General features: G+C 38.6%; 1 long non-coding RNA gene across 3 annotated transcripts in view; it reads left to right on the top strand.

Moving 5' to 3' along the window:
• The first annotated feature begins 1400 nt into the window (after positions 1-1400).
• The window catches only part of LOC112555078, a 45211-nt gene continuing 29468 nt past the window's right edge, over positions 1401-17143 (top strand). For 2 of the 3 annotated variants that reach the window (XR_003097400.1, XR_003097398.1), the window contains exon 1: positions 1401-1825. This is a non-coding gene — a long non-coding RNA (uncharacterized LOC112555078). Of the gene's footprint in view, positions 1826-11516; positions 12144-17143 lie in introns of those variants that run through there. The other variant, XR_003097399.1, reaches the window with a different exon arrangement.

Below are 17143 nucleotides of genomic sequence, written 5' to 3'. Positions count from 1 at the left end.
GTTCACAGGTGGATACAGGTACCTGCAATAAACCAGTAGCACACCTGCCCGGGCTATTTACTGTGCAATTCTGATCATTATTACGTTAACTTACAGTGACCAAAAGATCTATTTTATTCTTCAGATAGGAACCTTTGTTTTACTAAGATGTCCGATGTGTTTCTATCCAAATTTGTTTCTAATATCTGCAGAATTGCATATTTTGTGCTACGCAGCACGATACATCTAAATCTTTCTGCTGGAACTGACAAATTGTAACAAATCTGTGCCTTATTTTATCAAGACTTGACAACTGTCATTCTCTCTGTTCCATCTTATCAACAAACTCCAGCAGCCCCAAAAAGCTCGCAATCGAGATCATGCAAAACCTCTTCGTACTCTCCACCGGTTCCCTTTCCAGGCCCGCGTGGATTAGAAACTTCAGCTTCAGGATCTTTACAAGCTCGCATCTGCTCCTTCATACTTCTCTGACCTCTTAGGTCACTACACTTCTAGCAGGCAGCTATCTTTGTACTTCCACTGGTATCCGCCTCCTTACTGCTGTAAATTATGAAGTGATGTATCGCTCCCCATTCATCCAATTGTCAATATTTTAAAATGCACCAGTCTTTCTTTTCCTCCACTGAACACTTGTAAAAATTATTAATTTATCGAAATCTGCAGCAGAGCAGTGCCACTCGTTTTCACTATTTTAAAAGATTAGGATGGATTTACAGCCATACCTTTTCCACTTTTATGACAGAACCTTCCGTTCGAATACTCCAGAATTTAGAATCGCATCTGAGAAACCCCGGAAGATATCGTGCGACATTTTAATTACTCAAAACTGTCTTCTGCTTTTATTTAGATCTGCTCACTCAATGACTTGTAACATGGCAAAAGGCAGACTAAGATCGTGACTGCGAATATAAGGCAAGATGATTATAAAGGATCTGAAAAAGGTCTTGTGCTGAATCCACATGCCGCAGCGTGTAGAACAGATTTGAAATAAGTGGCGTGGTGGAAACAGAGCACGGCGGTTACTTGCCTCCCAAACTGTCATTACGTGAGAAGTACATCAAGAAAGTGTACAGCTCATTTCCAAACTAGATGCTGGTTTGTATTAGAGATAATAATATGTAAAGTAGTGAGTTTAGTAAAGTCGCTTCATAATACTTGATAAAGATTTTTAAATGCTTAGTACTGCAGTTTGTTCATGTGTCCGCAAAACTGAATCCGAGTGGCCTCCATCTTGAGATAATCATGCATCACTGACATTTTTGACTTCCCGTTCGGCCGACCAACTGATTAGGTTGATTTTGTATATGTATTGTACATGTAAGTCATACTGAAACTGAAATAATATGTATTCTCTCTCTATTTCTCTCTCACATTATATAAATAGAGAAGAGGGACTCACTTGCCTAATGGTCTCCTGAACGTCATGTTTTTACATGGCCTGTAGTTACGGACTTGGCACTCTCGTCTTGAAATTATTCCAGATAAATCATCTGATAAGAATATTCCTTTGACAGAAATTCCGTGAACTCAGACAATATGAAATATGATGATCACATAAAATTATTCTGCTTGTTTAATATACTACAGGCAGTAGTTTATCTATTTTTAACTCCAGTTTGTGCTGAGCACTTTGTCAGTTTCACGCTGTCGTCTGGTAAAACAATATTTTGCTGAGACTACAGTTTTATAAAATTCTGTCAGTGCACGCTGCTTTTTGGATAGCATATATTCAGTTTCATGTGTCCTTCAGCTTGAGGTCCTGCGCTACGAATTCATGACGGAAACTTTGATCAAAGAGGTGGATCGGCCGGAGGATACAAGTGGGGTAAGTACAGTAAAATTCTAGTACCTTCCATGTCACTTCTGCTCCTGCTAACAGCTATCTTTTTCGGTGAGTCCATTCTAATCACGGCGGTTTTTTTGTAATGAATAACTTGTGACTGGAAAAATGTGTCATGAAGTTAATTATTTCACCTTTTATAACAGCAGAAATAGGAGAGAACGAAAAAAAGTATAGTAAAAAGTAAGAATGTAAATATAAACATATTCAGTTTTGTTCTCCGCCCAACTGCCGAAGAATACCAAAACAGAGAATGCCGTACAAAGCAAAGGTCCCACGTATCCGATTTTTTGTTTTTTTAGTGTTCTATAAAGGCTCATGATGGAGAAAACAAACTTTCTCTATTTTTTTTTTAATTTAAAAGTACTTAAGCTTGACTACAGAAGTCAGTCGAATATTAGAATTGGATGAATTGATATCGTGATATGTCTGTGAAATGATTCTATTTTGAGAATTTACTTGCATATTTTTTAACCTTTAGATCTTTATATTAAAAATTAAAATACATATAGGAAAAACTACATTTAGGTCGGCTTGCAAGCCTGATTACAGAAACAATTAATAAATTGGCGATGGAGTGACTTCAACATGACAATGACCAACTTAATTAGTCCTAGTAGGGAATTTTACTTTAGGGGTGTGCTCAGTTATCAAAATAAACAAGTGCTATTAAGAAGGATATGATAAGGAAAAGATTGTAAAACTTGAAAACATGCAATCCTGCATCTAGACCGTTCGTAAGACACACCTATATTCTCATACACTTATGCACACACAGCTAGCATGATCATTTAAGGCAGTCGCAGATTTCAGTAAATTTGTAAGTCTTTTCATGGCATCAACAAATAATAATAATGACGTAAATTTTGAGGGACAAGCAACGAACGTCCATTACCGGAGAGACGGGACACATGCGAGTAAATGCGGGGACAAACGCGTGTGTTTCTCATCGGCTGCTCGTGGACGATTTTGGAGAATTATGCATGCATGCGACCTTCAACCCAAGCCGAGGGTAGACCATTTCCGGTTTGATGTCGGATACGCGTAGCGTTCTTCACCCAACTTCGGCTATAAATAACAATAACAACAATAACAATAATAATAATTGACATTGCTCTTTATCTCAGGGTATAGTTCAGTTCTACGAGTGTCCAGCATTATCTTTTTATGGATTTCCAAAGGACTAGAAACTAAAAAAGCTTTACTGGTAAAAATTCGTTTGGGTTTATGAGTTTTTTGGTGCAATTGCGAGCATATGTGTAGACACTGTAAATGTCATGAACTTCTCTTTCAAGGGGAGGTATGCAGTGGTGTAGGAACCATGGGGAGGGGGAAAGGTGCCCCTCAAAAAAGATCCTGAGGAAGCAAGAATGTGAACGTCGTTCACTGTCAGCATGATACACACATGCTATAGACACACATAAACGTGAGCAGGCGAGAGACTGGCTGTTATTCTAGTTCAAACATTAGAGTGCAGCTGTTCCTAAAAGCCTATCACGGAAGTAAGCTTCATTGGGCGCTGGACTGACCAATCAAAATATTGGAGGACGAGCGCACTTAGCTATACTCTGACAAGCAGGTTTTATAAATATCACACATTCTCGAAAATTCCTTGATACTGTCTTTATGTAAGCAGCTAGACAAGTCAGTTTTTGCAAGTCAGTTGAAACATATTTAAAAAGCGCTGGTCAGCTAATCGTTACATTTGTCGCGTGTAGATAAGAAGCCCATTTGCGGGACTCAGGAGAGTCAAGTAGTCAGGTGGTCTAAGCACAGCTAATCTTGACCTTGCTGCTTTTTCATAACAGTCTTTGCCTGTTCCAGTTTTTGAAGGGTCGGTGTCAGTGTGATTGTAATAACACACACATCTTATTCCTTCCCTCACTTTCCAACAACAATGATTAGGATGGAATGTGACAAACACCAAGACACTGGTTAGGTTGTGCAAGATAGCCTACTACGCAGTTATGTCCCTTTAGCCCGCACGCGTTAGAGAATGAAACGCACGCAGTCCTAACACCACCCTCAACATGAAGTGAGCGATGTTGACACGCAGCTGACTGTAATCTGTAACCCTCTAATCTTTTTAAATGTTATAACAATAAATCTCAGAGCCACTTAAGCGAGTATCTATGTCTTACAATCAAGAAAAAAAACTGATATTTGCTGACCAAACAGTCTGCTCCTTTGTAATATGCGTGTTCATAGTGCTCTTGCATCAGCAAAGTGTGATCCTCTATTGCTTGCAAATATTCTCACCCTGTTACCTGTGTGTGTTTGAGAGAGAGAGACGCACGCAACCACGCAAAGAGATGCATATACATGCATGGAATTTGCTCATCCACACACACACACGGACACACGAATGTTTGCACATCGTAATGCAAAAACACGGATAAATATGCACTTTAATGTGCATACGCAGATTCAGACAGAATGCGCATTAATTGATTTACCTCATAAAGCTTGGAAAAGATAAGGGCAGCTATCTTTTGTCGTAACCTGTCCCTATCAATTCTAAGAAATTACATAGTTAATGCACTATTAACTTTTGACTCTGAGGGCTGAATGAAGGATTAAGATAATTATAGAATGATTTTTAAAGAAAATACTTTTGACCATACTTTTTGAATATGTCTAACAGAAACTTTATTCCCAAGTCTGTCAGAAACCTCCTCAAGAAATCTAACCAAAACTTCACGGAAAAGGCAGATACCCGAGAAGCTTAATTATCGCTAACTTTATATCTAAATGAATTAAGTCGACGAACACAAAAAGGTCACCCTGAATCCGCAAAGAAGAAATTAAATCTTAAGTGGCTGAAAGTCGAAACAAGCTTCCAAATAGACAAAACTGCTAATATCGGTAACGTATGACACTATTAATATTTTTTCATGAATAGGAAATAACAAAGCACATAATGTTGTTTACCTGATTGGCATCGTGCTAAACAGGTAACACTAGCAGCAGAACAAATGTCAATCATAGTAACACATAATTAAAATGGATCATAATAAATACCATTAGTTATGTAACTAGCAAAAACATGCTGCGAATATAGCTAGAATCTATCATAACAATCACATACTACTATCTATGTGATTCACGGTAATAGCTGAAAATACTAGTGTTATTAACATGTATCCTACTCAATAGGTAATATTACTAATATAATTGTGTACTGCTACAGTCTATGAAAGTCACCAGGAAGGTAATTTGTTTTCTGTTATTCTCAGCTTTGGTCGGGGTAACAGAAAAAGTAACTATGTCTTGCTCGTTACATTTATTGCAACAATTTCTTTCTCACATATCGTATGACAAGTACCTTTGATTACTGTTGATTAATGTTCGATTACCAAACGCATTGTTTTAATGATAAAAAATGTAACCATGTTGTTGCAGTCTTGATTTGCAATTTGCGCATGTTATATAATTTGCTTTGATTCAGAGTAACACGCATCTACAGTAGACGTTATATATTCTTTTCTCAGAAATACGTGTACATTATGGTGCTGTAGCTTAAATACAAAAATCTTACCTCACTAAAATCACAATCCGTTAGAGCTTGATTAATTCTCCTCCCCAGCAAAAGAAAGGTATCTACCTCATTGATATAAACTGCATCTAATCCATGAACACCACAACTGTCGACTGCCTCTGTTAGAAGCCTGGTAGCAAGCAGCGACTAGAACAATTTAATACCGAAAATAATCTTTTTTCTCGGAAACTGTTCTCGAAAATAGTCATATCTGTTTACTGGTTGCGATCGCTTTTTGAACCGCTACAGTCGAGTATTAGGATTGGTAGCTTGTTACCCTAGCTTCCTCATTCCTCAAATTTCAGAGTGAAATATTAGCACTTACTTTTCTCTCCGGATGTTTAGGCATAGGCTTAATAAAATCATCAAAACAAACTAATTAGCTGCATAATTTTTGACATTACTGCTGTGATTTTGCCGCAGCTAGTAAGAGGGACCTTTTATATCTTTAAAAAAGGCACATTTGAATATAAATATATTGGTTAGTCAAGTAAAAATTATGACATTCGATCCTAGAATAAGGAAGGAGGCAGACAGAGAGACGGAGACATTTGTTTATGTTGAATTATTTTGGCGTTTGATATCTTTGTGAGAAGCTGTTTTAATATTTCATGACCAGCAGAGCCTATTCCTCTTAATCTCAAATAGTTTCGGAATCGTTGGGTAAGTATTCAGTCATAAATTGTGACAAGATCTTTAAAGAAACAAAAGATTTTCTCTACCCAAGGAAGAGAGAGAGAGCACTTGTAAAACAAAAACATAAAACCAGGATCGAAAACCATTAGCCAGAAAATAGATTCTTTATAAATAGGAAGCCTGGCAATTTTAAGCTCAATATTTTGCTGTTAATGGTATCATTCGGAGAATCTTTTAAACAGAAATTGCATCTCGTATTCAAGATTATTAAATTGCACAGCACTTGGATATCAGCAGTTCTCCATTCACATGCCGTAGAGTTAGCTTTTATTGTAGATAATACGTCCTGTTTCATGTTGCAGTAATTAAAGTTTGTCGCTTTGGGTTTACGTCAAAATATCAAACTAAACTTATAATATTTGAACTTCTATATCTACCAATCTCGTTTTCTTACGATCGATGCAAATTTAACATGCTCAAAAATTAGGTTTGAAACTGATGCAGTCGTATTCATACTGTTTCATGGGGGCCGATACTGTCTCAAACATAGCTCCACCTTTTTACTAGCTCCTCCCACCGGTTCGTACCCTACTTTACCGGCACAGAAGTTTAGGGGTGTAGACAAATACAAACTAAGAAAACTGTTTTTCCGAGAATGTGTTTTGTTGCTCGAATAAGGGTGCATGAGGGTCATAAAAACTGTTTGGATTGAAGCCAACATTTTTTTTTTTCACTGACACTTTATCTCACTCGTGGTTGTTGTTTTGGTTGTACATGCGAGTGCGCAGGGTTGATTAAATGAGCGACGATTGAATACTTAAAACACCTGAGTGAGTTGCCATCTACACAAAGTGTGATAGGAATAAACCTGTCCTTGAGAAGAGTTGAAAAGAATGATTTATATATAGACTTTGTTTACTCCATGTTTTCCTACTATCTAAAAGTGATAAACTTTCCTTCATCTAGGCTTTGTGCTAAGGTATTCATCATAAATATTTTCCGTTTTTTATTAATATTTTTGTATTTATGAAGGAGCAAACTTAATCGAGAGTCCTGATGGTAAGGAATGGGTTACACTGGATGTTAGTGATAGTTGTGTTCGTTATGCCAATAAATGTGCCCGTGCTTTTCCTACTGTCCAGGTAGCTCAAAGGTTGCAGTATTATCGGTACTATTAAACACAGAAACCGTTTCCTCTACAAGTTTCTTACCTTATTTTAAAGACAGCCGGGGCCGTAGCAATGGGTCAGAAGTAAAAGTAGGGCCTTTGTGGTGCAAAGGGTCTCAGAGGTCGTCAAATAATGTTGAGAGGATCGTCTTGCGTTTGGTTCCTAGCGACGGCCCCATGGAGTTTCTCGGTGCATTAGCTGCACATCGCAGGTAAAGCAACCTTAAGGCAGCTTTGTATTTTCTTTATTCGAGCCCAGACATGATGTATTCAACACTAAAGCCAAATGGAAAATTACGACTGATGAATACGGTTCCATGTTACCCACCTGTATATTTCTGCAGGTTTTGTGCCCGGGCTGAATAATCTCTTCTCTCAAGCCCTTCAGCGATATTTAAACCCTGATGTCAGCGGTCTTGGAAAAAAATATGCACTTAAGAAAATATATTCGATGGTAAGATCGTCCTCCTTGCAAAGGCTTTTTGAATGTTAATATATATATATAACAATTATTGTATCAATACATGACCATAGTAAAAGATAAAGACATAAATAAATGATCATTCGCGACTTTTAATCCCGAAAAAAACCACCAAGACTCGAGAGAGTCATGTCTCTCAAAACATATCAAAGCTTTTTTAAAGTGACCTTGGAACGTTCCAGATTGTCATGCTTGGAGCACATGATGAAAGCCTCACTTTGATCGCGTTAGACTGAACACACCTGCGTTTGGCTATCAGGAAGGTCAAGGTAAATGTGAACAATACCCTACAACCCAACCAGAAACTCCACCCCATCCAGGTTTAAAGAACGTGGGGAGCTTGAGGTCAGCCCTCAACCTTTTTTAAGGTCGTTCAGAGCTGCGTTAGCTTCCACACTATTCTCGGGGCCAGTTTTTTGTGACGGTGGAACCCTTCTCCCTCCCCACCTCTCTCTCTCTCGCTACTTTACCTTCCCCCGGTACTCTGTAGTGTCAAGTACCCATTACTGACAGCTGGGTCGATTCGGAGAAGTTCGCTGCACCTCACGACTATCGAGTCGTCACAACTGGGGTTTGGACCCCGTTCCTCAAACTACTGAACTATCTGCTTGTTGGAAGGGACAAGTTTGAAATGGCTTTAGATACTTAGGGCCTCAATAAAATTGAAGACCTTTTCTTGGAGGGCATTAGCGTTTCCCCCACCTCCGAACCCTCCAAAATTCCACCAATATGTTTGAAAGTTTTGATTTTGTGCTTAACTAGGAACAAGCAGGTATGTAATATTTTAGTCTGGTTAAGTAATCTCAATCAGTAGTAAATCAGGCTACTGAGGGGTGGGGAGGACAGACAGAAAGAGAAACAAAGGTAGAGCGAGAGCAGAAGATAAGAATTATTTAACTTGCCAGATTAACTAAGGTCAGATCAGTGTCGGGTTGGAGCGTTTCCTGTCTGACCCTACAGGATGACGAAGCAAAGTTTGATGAGGGGAGAGAGAAGTGGTTTGGCTGGTCTCTGGCATGTCCCATCTGTAATGAAAACCAAGGTATTGCATAAGCAGGGCGGTATAAAAGCACAAATGTCACAGCAATGCACCATAATGTATATAAAATAATCGGCTGATCGAGTACAGCTATGAGAGCGCCTAATCTTGATGTCACAACTCGTAATGCAATTTTATGAATGAGATGCTTATTTCATGAATAGTTTTTGTATGCTGCGTAATTTGCGGCACACACACACACAGAAATGTATATTATGACCCAAGTCATGCAGACTATGGTAACTTGATAAGCAGAGAACTTCTACTGAAAAAAATTTAGTCTAAACTCCGAAACATACAGCCACCTTTTTGGACATAATAAGGTATTAGATATCGTGTCGACAGGGTGAGTCCTCTATTTTTAATAAGAGTTTCACGAAACTTACCAAGCGTTAGGGTAGAACAGACCCAGTCGGGGTCGAATAACCCAGATGGCATAATAGAGAAATATATTACAGACAAGAATAATACAGTTGACTCGGGTTTTGTTTCCAAACCCAGCTGTGATACTATGAAACTACCGAATGGGTTACCTGTTCCTGTCAGTCCCCGATCCTGCCCCTGTCAAAGAGGAAGATCTTGCATACAGTCTCATGTGACCAGTTTATCTCACTGTGAACGTCAGCCAGTGATCCAGACTTTATAATCTTTAGACACAAAACTATACATATATAATGTAAACATATATTAATCACATGGTGTTTTTGTTTATTATCGAAAATGGAAATGTGCTGAAGTAACTGACACTATTCTGTCCTGCCCTACGCACCTAACATATATCACGTTTTACTATCAGGGAGCATTCTTATCTTTAAAATCAATGGTTCATAGGTTTGTTATATGTCTGTAATAATTGCAGCACATGCAGACTCTAAGAACATTAGAGAAACTTCAATAACCATTCTGCTAAAGTGATGTAACTAATCTGTTATTTCCGTTATAAATTTTGTCACAAAATGTCTAACTCTTTTAATCGTAAGTCTAATTATCTTAATAATTTGAATCACAAATTAAAAACGGTATCTAAAATCTTTCAAAGTACAACTACAACGTGATTTTTAAGTCAGCAATGTTTTTCCTGGACATTTAATGCAACAGGTGATTTTCTAACTCTTCAAAAGAATGAATTAGTGCGAGAACGTGTGAAGAAATCAATACCCTTATCAATCTGCAGGATCAAAAATATGTTATAAGATGCTATAGTAATAAAACTTGTAGATTTGAATATGCAGGTTTCGTACGAAAACTTGGCAACTACCCTTTCAGTTTATAATGCAAAATTAAACGTTTCTACAACAGATAAAACAACCCGCTGTTATGCCTATTGCTGCCGAGCATAAGCCTCACAAACATATCGAAAAAGAAACTGTTTTAAATTCTAATAATATGAAAAGTATTAAAAATAACTTGCTTCTTCTGAAATTAAAGTTTAGTCTAAATGTAGGCAAAAAAAAGTAATGATAATATTTATGATGAGCCAAGTGCATTTTGCCTAAATTTGGAGCGGAGCTGCTTGGGTAGACCTACTTTATAAACAGACAATGCGAATGCGGATATGCTGAAAGCGGAAAGTGACAAAGAAATAGCAAATAAATAGAGATATTTAGTACGAGTATGAGCAAAACTGTATTTTTCAACTTTATCATAAAAGTTGAAATTTCGTCTCACCTGCTGTTAGTGTTGGCTTCCCATCCTTGTGTCCTTTTTTTCTGCAATTGACTTTATGAACAATTATAAACATTCAAACGAAAAGATTAAAAGTGCTTTTAGATAAAAGTACATGTTTCTCCACTTTGCATTCATCTCAGTTTTACCAAGCACTGACTAATAGGTGCGCACTATATATTTTAAGCAGTCTCGCTGATTAACTTTGTTTTATCAATGTTGTGGAAAGACAGCATAAAGGTTAACGTACCTGCCCGACCAGTTATATCTCCTCCAATGAACGTCTGCATAAAAGCTATAAAACCATGTAAAGCTTTTTATCACCACCGTCTAAAACTCTGTGATCTGGGAAGTCCCGCCGATGACTTGTGGGTGAAGGAGAAACGTTATATGTTCGCGAGATGGAAATTCCGTCTTTTGGGACGATGGGAAATTTCTTTGTCCTAAAAATACTTCGGCGGGATTTTTGTAGACGAAGTGGTCTTGCATAACGCCAAACTCTCCCACAACAGTTTTATTCTGAAATAAGCACTCTTTTCATCCTTTGGTTTTATTGTAAAAACTAGCATTGACAGCACATTTCTTGGCTTTCGTGAAATGATCTCCTTTGTTTGAAAAGGATTGTAAAAACATCATCGGAAAGGACAGCTTATTGATGAACAATGCATACTTTAAAATAAAAGTGTTAATTTTTATGTTTTCACCCTAAGCTTGTCTGTCATTAAGTTACTAGCATCATTGAATGTCAGTTAAAAGGACCCTACAGCGTAAGGCTTGCATTATTCTCTGTGCTCTTTGTAAGAACATAGTTTGCCCCTAACATTTTCTAAATTTAGATATCGAATGTGAATGGCATTTTCAGACAACTTATAAAATAAATGATGATATTGCCTTCAAATATTATGGTCAGAACATTTGTCTTCTGAATTTCAGGGCTTAAAACAATACGGTTTTCTATAAGCCAGACTAGAGTTAATGAAACTAATGGAAATAAGACGTTTTTATGGTCCCTAATAATGTAAAAAAAATTCCCGACTGTGTTGTAAATTTAAAATGGTAATTTAAAATCTAAATCTTAGAGTTTGCATATTTCTGCCACTAATAAGCTGCTACTGCATTAGCTTCATGTAAAAGAATACTTAGCATACCTTGTGTTATATGGCTGCTCTCAGTGTGTTACCATGGAAGTAGAGATTTCAAGGATACACTTGTGCACACAAGCTTAAAGACGCTGAAGACAAACACTTGGAGGCTGTCAGCTTTTCACAACGTTGCTCATCACAGAGCCTTATCTAAAAATCCGTATACTTCTAGCTTTGTCTTTTTCTTCTTTAGTAACTAACTACAAGGGAAGCTAGGCCTATTGATGCCTCAATACTTCCTGCTGTGTTAGGAATACCCATTGCCTTGTTTTCTGATTGGTCAAGTACACTTCCGACCGTCTTGCGGAAGCGTCTTACCTGGCTTTACCTGACCTTACCTGGCTTGGGAATTCCCCTCGGTTCAAAACTAGACAAGCGGTCGGGAAAAACCCAAGTACACGTTATCATACAAGCGAAAAGCCGTGGGCTTTTCCCATCTACGTAATGTACGGCCAGGTATAAGTTATATTCTACATACACAGAAGTAAGAGAACACACCTGTCATTTCAGCATCGTGCGCTCAGTCGACAGGACCAATATTTTGGGAGACATCTCATACCTTACTTACTCACAGAACCTTAAAGATGAAAGAAGGTCGAATCTAGAAACAGAAATCCAACAGACTTGATGTAAGGTGAGTAAGGTCATATTCGTTCACTCTATGTCACTTTCAGTTAAGAGTTGTACAGAAAGGTCTGCAGACGCGGACAGGTTTGGCAGGCATGTTACTCATTAGATAGAAGGAGTAAATGGAGGAAGGATGTGGCGTAACATTGCCTAAATAAATGAGCGACAGACCAATAAAAAGGATTTCTCCATAGAAGAATAGCTGGATAAACAACACTTGCATATCGTATACTGAGACCACTTCGCAGAGCACGGTTATTAGTTGAAATGTTTTCGGAAAAAACATGTCTTGATAAATTTTAAACATGGAAAGTCTTGATGGAAAAGAATATTTTATGTTAAAGCTATTCAGATAATAATCTCCCATAAAGTATTATACTATCTTTCTTAAACATGCTTTTAATGCAGAGTAAAGGTTTTGCAAATTAAAACTAAAACGTTGGTGATTTTAAATTGTGGCTGGAAGAGTCCAGACTAAAAAAAGAGGGAGAAAGAGAAAAGGAAAAAAAAAAAATAATAGACGAAACAAGTGCATCTCTGAAATATTTTACCACCTGACAATAACTGGCCGAACAGCTTCGCCAGTCTGTTAGTTGTAAAGTTCACTAATGACTGAACAAATTGCAAAGAAGATCAAAACGGTTGCATGAAATATTCGTACATAAGCAGTAGATGAACTGCTTTAACGGAAAGGACAATGGGTGTGTACAAAGTCGGGCCTAAAGATTGCTTACAATATATACCAAGATTTATGGAAATGTAGGGCAGCGATAAATTAAGTGAACAAAGAACACCTTAGCACGCAGAGTTTTAAATTTGCTTGCATGCATATACACACACTCGCACGACCACACAGAGAATGACTACGCCTGTAATAAGAATGCAGTACACAGGTATACAAACATGAAACTAGTCGGATTTTCTTTAAAGAGTGACGGGAAGAAAATGGGAAAGGAATGTGCACTTGAGAGCAAAGACATGACATTTTGTAAGTGTAAGATGAAATGATTGCATTGACTATCCGCAAAGGAAAAAATGTACAAACTAGTCTAAGGGATGGCCTTTATGTAACAACACAAAGCAAAGACCTCTCATTCTGTCGCCATGTTACACACCAAGGTTCACCAGACTGTGCTGGGCCAGGAAAGCAACGTTTAAAATTAGCTGTCGCCCTTGACAGGGCCCCTGATCACCTCCTATCTCACATCTCTTGACCCAGTGGTAGATGTTAGATGAGTCACAGTCAAGTGGGGGAAGGGCGTGCACACTTCTGTTATAGAGGCGCGAGCACGCAGACCAAGACGCATGGTGGAGGAAGGGGGAAGAATGTATGGAGGTGGCTGGGCTTATTTCTCAGAAATGGGGACGCGGCTATCGTCACCGATGTTTGGGGTCGCCGCCGAAGTTGGTGCAAGCGTGAGAAGTGAGAGGTCACAGTAATGGTTGCCTGCGTTCATATTAGTCCTATACCTTAGGATGAGATTCTGTAGTTGCTTGCACCTGAATATGAATTAATGCACATCTAGAGACATTGTCTCATGAAGACCTATCCACGATAGCTCAATGTTCCGTTATAAACTTTGTCCTGTGTATAGTGCGTTAATAAATGGCTGGTCGTACAGCGAATGTGTCACACGCCTTTATTGTGTAACAGGCGGCAAGTAGCAACTCTGCGCGGTTCATGGGAGGGTGGGCGTCCTAGGGTCAAAAGATCAGGAAGTTCTTTTTTTTTTTTTTTTTTGGCACACTTTTTCATCATGGTGTCGAAACGTCTCATGGATATTCATAGTCTTATAAAGGTCAGTCATACGCACTTTGGTGAGACAGTCTACACATAGTAGATTAAACAGTGTTATTCTGCAGTAAATGTGTTCCCATTAGACACCTGTTGTAAAGACAACTGGCAATTTAGGGTTCACCTGACACCTAAAATATTATAAGAAGCAACCTTTGATTGCTGCTTGATAGTGGTCCTTATTGCGCAACTGGCGATGTGCACACTATCACAAATGGGCGTGCACGCAAACACGCACATGCTATAATTTTGTTATTAGATTTTAACCTCTCATGACCCTCATGCATCGGGGTAGCATTGTCGAACATGTGACAAACACTTAATTGTCTTGGCAGTTTTTATAGATTGCATTTATATAATAAATGTGTTATAATTTACATCAGTACATGGATGTACACACACTGAGACTTGCACATCCGTAAAATAAAATGAAATTTCTCCGTTATTCTAGGCTGAGCGTGCGACACGAAGCGGGGAAGGACGCGAACTGTGAGCCGAGAAGTGAATTCGGTGTAAATAACTTGGACATAATGTTATTTACATAATGTCAACAAAAGAAAAGTTTTTTTCTGTTGATTTAAGCAACTTAACGTTCATTTTTTAAATTCTTTTTAGTATTGAACAAATTCAATGCTTTGGCATAAATTTGGTAGTTCTTTCGTGGCTCACATTTTTAAATATAGATATACAAAAGAAAGCTGTCGTCTGAAGACTGACGGTCTTTAAATATTCATCCAACTATCGTGAAGCGCTCGGTCACCTGAATTCACCGAGTCTTTCGAGGGCGTTGGGCTCTTTTCATGGCGTGTCAAAGAGCATTTACGTCACTGCAAGCGGTGGAACAGTAGGGGATTTAATTCACTCAAGCATATCAGCCTTTCAAGGCTGAACTCCACCTCTGCTCTGTTGGATGTACTTATGAAGACCTTCCCTTTAAAGTAGCAGCACTACAAGTAGCATGTAGGCCATTGTAGGGTTTTGGTATCTGTAATACGGCTAATCAAATTTTAAAAATAAAATTTGTTAATTAAATATACCAGAGATGGAACTTTGCCGCAAATACCAATTCAAGCTCACATTATACGACTAAAGGAGAAACGGTACCTCACCCCCCAAAAAATTAAAAATGCCTGCAATGAGGACAATTAATGTTCTCGCGAGTGTACAGGTATAGGCACGCAGGCATACAGGCACACAGACATAAACATGCGTTGGTGTAGACATATACATACACACGCAGAGCATGGCGAATAAAACACAACATAAGAGAAGCTGTAGACAGTCTGTAGTTCTCGATTTTAAAATAAAGCCTTCGGTAGGTGACACCGAGGGAGAGATTGGGCAACTTTAGAGACTGTTTTACCTTTAGGACGTGTCAGGTGTAATCTCGAACAAAGAAAGAGAAAAAAGTCGTCCGCTAAACAGGTCGAGCGACTACTTTTTCCTCGGCGCTAGCTTTTTGTAAGGCAGGTGTCTATCTTCTCTCCAATTTACCTTTCTCCTACCTTCCTTAAAGGCTGGACTGCAAGTTTGTTTTGTTGTTTTTTGCTGTGGTTTTTTTTTTTGGGGGGGGTTGTGGTGGGGGGGGGGGGTGCGGCTCACTGGTGTCGACGCAGCGCGTCTCCGGGTTCGAATCCCAGTGCTCTAACTACCGTGCTGTCCGCTTCCGTGATGCGTTAAAGATGTTTTTTAAAGGAATATACACGCTAATAGGGGCCATTGGTTTAGAGGAAATAAACTGTTTGTGACATGTCACTATTACCTTACAGGCTTGCACGGTGACCTAGTGACACACTGGTTGAAAGGATGGACACATGATGCCATTTGTTCCTGCATACTCACATTACTGTAGAAAGGACAGCTTTGTAACTCCAGTACTCTTTACCCATTTCTCTCCAGCTACATTGCCTTCCAATCGCGCCGTCTCAAGCCATAACGCCATGAACTGCTGTTCTTTAAACTAAAGAAGATTGGACTGCGCGATAATTCTGGCAACTTCTCGCCATATCAGATCCCATGAAAATACATGTTGTTTTATAGATCTCGGCTATAACAGTGTACCCCAGTGCCGAATGTACATTTTGCTACCAACAAATGGACGTTTGTCACATTTAAATAAAAGGTAAAATTTCTTCCTGTTCGGTCAGAGAAGTCAAGAGGCTGAACTAAGTTCGTGCAGTAGTGTTTCTAACTAACCCTGTTAGAGGTGCGTATGACTAGCATAGGGGAAAAAATGTTGGTTCTGGGTCCAAATGATCAGTGAAGCTACTTGTTTGAAACATTATGTATGCTTTAACATCTGTACTCCTTTATCTTGAAAACATGGTACACAATCATCAAGTGATATCAAATCCTTTCCCTTTAGCTATAATATATACATATATAAGTAGGTGTGATAGGTGAAACCATAGTCACCGACAGATAGCCACAGTTTGTTTATTATCTTTTAGTCTTCTTTCTGTTCCGTCTGCCTCTTTTTTTTTCTGTCGGTCCGACAGTCTGTCTGTCCATCTGTTGATCTATCGGTCTTTCTGTCCGTCTGGTCAGTGTGTGTGTGTCCTGGTATCAATGGGTCTGTATTTTTTTGTTCTTCTGAAGTTGTCTCGCAAGATAACATTACGCGCTGTATTTTTTGTGATATTAAATTTTATTTGCTAAATGTCCTCTTTGTTTTTAATATATTATTGCCATCTTTTAAGGTTTCTGTAAAATCTGGGGTTTTAAAAAACTATTATTGTCACGACTTGTTGACGCCTGGCGTTATGTTTTAAATCGAAACCAACACACCACGTGACATCACAAATGACAACACATATTTACCGTTTGGGTCAGAATCTAATATTAGTCTCACTCCGACAAGCGGGGTCAATTATACTGCGCATTATCAACAATGCCAAAACACTACAGTTGGCTCTGAATCCACGTGGATATTGACTTTACAAAATAAAAATACATATATTGGCAATCGTGCATACAAGGAAGTTTGCTAATTTATGCCTGAAAACAAAACTGCACTCGCGCATGCAGACATGAACATGAAATCACACACAGACTCAAGTTGGAAAATAGATAATAACACAAGCCCAGACACGTCAGGAGAAGATCCGTTGACCTCCGTGAACTGGTTAAGCCTCGTGGGTTGATGTTTTCGGGAAGCGCCTGAAAGGCCTACAAGGAATTCCAAGCAGACTTGACCTTGCATGCATAAAGGG

Source organism: Pomacea canaliculata, linkage group LG14, assembly GCF_003073045.1.
Source record: "Pomacea canaliculata isolate SZHN2017 linkage group LG14, ASM307304v1, whole genome shotgun sequence".
NCBI classification, from domain to species: Eukaryota; Metazoa; Mollusca; class Gastropoda; order Architaenioglossa; family Ampullariidae; genus Pomacea; species Pomacea canaliculata.
Note: the sequence above shows the minus strand (reverse complement) of the source record. Positions and strands in the feature narration are given on the sequence as shown.